This window comes from Hyaena hyaena, unplaced genomic scaffold (assembly GCF_003009895.1).
Source record: "Hyaena hyaena isolate Hyena2069 unplaced genomic scaffold, ASM300989v1 scaffold_326, whole genome shotgun sequence".
NCBI lineage: Eukaryota > Metazoa > Chordata > Mammalia > Carnivora > Hyaenidae > Hyaena > Hyaena hyaena.
The window spans coordinates 1,679,253-1,683,154 of record NW_024080959.1 but is presented as its reverse complement, the minus strand read 5'-3'; the positions used below and the strand labels follow the sequence as shown (position 1 = coordinate 1,683,154).

The 3,902-nt window shown below is 40.6% G+C and overlaps 1 pseudogene; it reads left to right on the top strand.

The window, feature by feature from the left end:
• The first annotated feature begins 2,678 nt into the window (after positions 1–2,678).
• On the top strand, positions 2,679–3,385 carry LOC120243016 (annotated as a pseudogene).
• The last annotated feature ends 517 nt before the right edge of the window (positions 3,386–3,902 follow it).

The following is a 3,902-nucleotide window of genomic DNA, read 5'->3' as shown; positions in this document are numbered from 1 at the left end:
TGGGTGACGAGATCTACATATTCTTACAAAATATTACCTCCCCCCAAAATGTGTTGATTAAAAATAGAAAAACAGGAGCACTTGGGTGGCTCGGTCAGTTAAGCATCCGACTTTGGCTCAGGTCATGATCTCACTGTTTGTGAGTTTGAGCCCCACATCAGGCTCTGCACTAACGAGCTTGGATCCTGGAGCCTGCCTCAGATTCTGTGTCTCTCTTCCCCCCCCCGCCCCGCTCACACTCTGTCTCTCTCTCAAAAATAAATAAACATTAAAAAAAAGAAGAAGAAAAACAAACTTTACAACAGAGAAACCTTTAACCAAGTGATCAAAGTTAATATCAGTGGTATAAAGACAAGTCAGTATCATGTGCCTCATGATACGGTGCACTGAGAAGTATGCAACATCACTTTTGTGGTATTCTTGCCAAAAGACTTCAAACTAATCATGAAGAAACATCAAACAAACCCAGAGTGAGAACCATTCTACAAAAATAACTGGCCTGTATTCTTCAAATATGTCAAGGATATGAAAAGCAAAAGCAGACTAAAGATCTTTTCCAGATTAAATGAGACCGAAGATACATAAAAACTAAGGGCAACATGTGACCCCAGCTTGAATAATGGACCCCAATATTTTTAACTTTTCTTTTAAAATTAAGAACTTCAGCTCCTAAAAAAGATGTATTAAGATAATAAAAGGACAGGAAACACACAGGGAGAAAGTATTTGCAACTCCTATGTTTGAAATAATGTGTTTAATAAAGGATTTGCATCCAGATTATATAAAGAACTTTCAAAACTCAACAATAAGAAATCAAACAATACAATTTTTAAAAGTAGGCAAATGATTTGAACTGACACTTCACCAAAGAAGAAATGGAGGTGGCAAATGAACACATGAAAAGACACTCAACATCACTAGTTATTAAAGAAACGCCAATGAAAACCATAATGAGATACTACTACATATGTACTAGAGTGGCTACAATTGAGTATAAAATGTGTTAGCAATGGAATGGGACAACTAGAAGTCTCATAGACAACTGGTAGGAATGTAAAATGGACCAATCACTTTGGAAGACAGTTTGGCAGTCTTAAAATGTTAAATATACCCTTATCATGTGACCTGGCCATTCCACTCCAAGTTATTTACCCAGGAGAAATGTAAACATATGACCATACAAAGACTTATCCATAAATTTTCATAGAAGTTTTATTTGTAACAGCCAACCACTTCCCAATACCTAAAATGAAACAAAATCTACTCTAAGTCACATCATCTGTAGATTTAATATAATCCCTCCTGAAGCCAACTAAATGTTTGTGTCCCCCAAAATTCATATGTTGGAATCTTAACTTTCCCTATCATGGTACCTGGATGTGGGACCTTTGGGAAGTAATTCGGTCATGAGGATGGAGTCCTCATGAATGAGAATAGTGCTCTTATAAAAGAGACTCCAAAGAGCTCTCTCTCCCTCTTTCTGCCATTTGGGATTACACTGAGATAGCAGTAGTCTACAACCCAGAGGAGAACCCTCACCAGAACCTGACCATGCTGGCACCCTCATCTCAGACTTCCAGCCTCCCAAACTATGACATACATTTCCGTTATTATAAACCACTTACTTATAGCAGTTATAGCAGCCTGATCTAAGACATCCTCTAACCGATCTCCCTATTTCTGCCCTGTCTCCAGTCACAGCAGTAGTATTCTCAAAATAGCAGCCAAGTGATTTTTCAAAGTGCTATGTCTGTGATTACCTAGTGATCTGAGCTGCCCACCACATCCATGCACCGATCTGATTTCATCTCTTACAACTGTTATTACTCAGGTCCAATCTCATGATGTCCTTGCTTTCCCTCATACACACCAGGCGTGCTCCTTTCTTGGAGATTTTGTGCTCCCTGTTTCCTCTGCCTCAACAGTCTTTGCCCATATATCCACACAGGCAACTTCTTTACTTCCTTCCCATCTCTGCTCAAATGCTACCTTCTCACTGAGGATTGTTTTCCCCCTGAGCCCTCACTGGGGATTCTTTTCGATAAAGTATATAAAACAGCCAGCTCCTCCCTGCAGCCACCATTCCACTCACACTACCCTGGTTAACTTTTCTCCAGAGCACTCCTCACCAACTAACATATTGTATATTTACTATTTAGTTACTGCGTCTATGTTCTCACCACCACTAGCATAAAATTTCCATAAGAACAAGAATTTTACTTTGTCACTGCTGTGTTTTCCCAGGCAACTAGAACAATATCTGGCATGTAGACATTAAATTCTTGTTGATTGTGTCCATTAATACAGTAATTGCATATTGTTTTTAAATTTTTTAATGTTTATTTATTTTAAAAAATTTTATGTTTGTTTATTTTTGGGAGAAAGACAGAGTGTGAGTGGGGAAGGAGCAGAGAAAGGGGGCGACAAAGAATCTGAAGCAGGCTCCAGGCTCTGAGCTGTCAACACAGAGCATGATGTGGGGCTTGAACTCACAGACTACAAGATCATGATCTGAGCTCAAGTTGGGCACTCAGTCGATTGAGCCCCCCAGGCCCCCCAGTAACTGCATTATCTTTAATCTTTTGTTTGACATCTATAAATTAGTAAACATTTACTGACATATTAGAAGTAATTTTTAAATGAAAACATTTACATTAAATTTACTTTGTTCCGGAGAAGATGGCGGTCCCTGCGGTGTCCGGGCTCACCCGGCAGGTGCAAAGCTTTAGTACATCTGTGGTCAGGCCATTTGCCAAGCTCGCGAGGCCACCTGTTCAGATATATGGTATCGAAGGTCGCTATGCCACTGCCCTTTATTCGGCTGCATCTAAACAGAATAAACTGGAACAAGTAGAAAAGGAATTGTTGAGAGTAGCACAAATCCTGAGGGAACCCAAAATGGCCGCTTCCATTATGAATCCCTATGTAAAGCGTTCCGTGAAAGTGAAAAGCCTAAATGACATTACAGTAAAGGAGAGGTTCTCTCCCCTCACGTGTAACCTCATCAACTTGCTTGCTGAAAATGGTCGCTTGAACAACACCCCTGGAGTCGTTTCTGCCTTTTCAACCATGATGAGCGTCCACCGTGGAGAGGTTCCTTGCACGGTGACCACTGCGTCCCCTTTAGATGAACCCACTCTTGCTGAATTAAAAACGGTCCTGAAGAGCTTCCTAAGTAAAGCCAGGTTTTGAAACTGGAGATTAAGACTGATCCGTCCATCATGGGTGGAATGATTGTCCGTATTGGAGAGAAATACGCTGATATGTCTACAAAGACCAGGGTTCAGAAGCTGAGCAGGGCCATGCGGGAGATTTCCTGAAAGTATTGATTTTCTGTCCGTGAAAATTCCTAAACTTGGAGCATCAATAAAATGCTTCCTGAACAGAAAAAAAAAAAAATTTACTTTGTTCCATACTTTTATGTGTTTTGTTTTTAAAAATTATTTGATTTGAAAGCAAGAGAGAGCATGTGTGTGCAAGTTGAGGATGGGCAGGGAGAGAGAATACCGAGTAGGCTCCATGTTGTCACTGCAGGGTCAGATGTGGGGCTCTGTCTCACCAATTGCAAGATCATGACTTAACCTGAAATGAACAGGCAGATTCTCAACTAACTGAGCCACCCAGGCACCCCTATGTGCTTTGTTTTAAAGTGACTTGTCATTGTCCATTGTTTCCTTCCCTTATCCTTACCCCATTAGTTAATTTTATTATTTATTAAAAAAAATTTTTTTTAATGTTTATTCATTTTTGAGAGGGAGAGAGACTGAGCTTGAGTGGGGGAGGAGCAAAGAGAGAGGAAGACACAGAACTCAAAGCAGGCTCCAGGCTCCGAGCTGTCAGCACAGAGCCCTGTGCGGGGCTTGAACTCATGAACTATGAGATCACATGACCTGAGCCAAGGT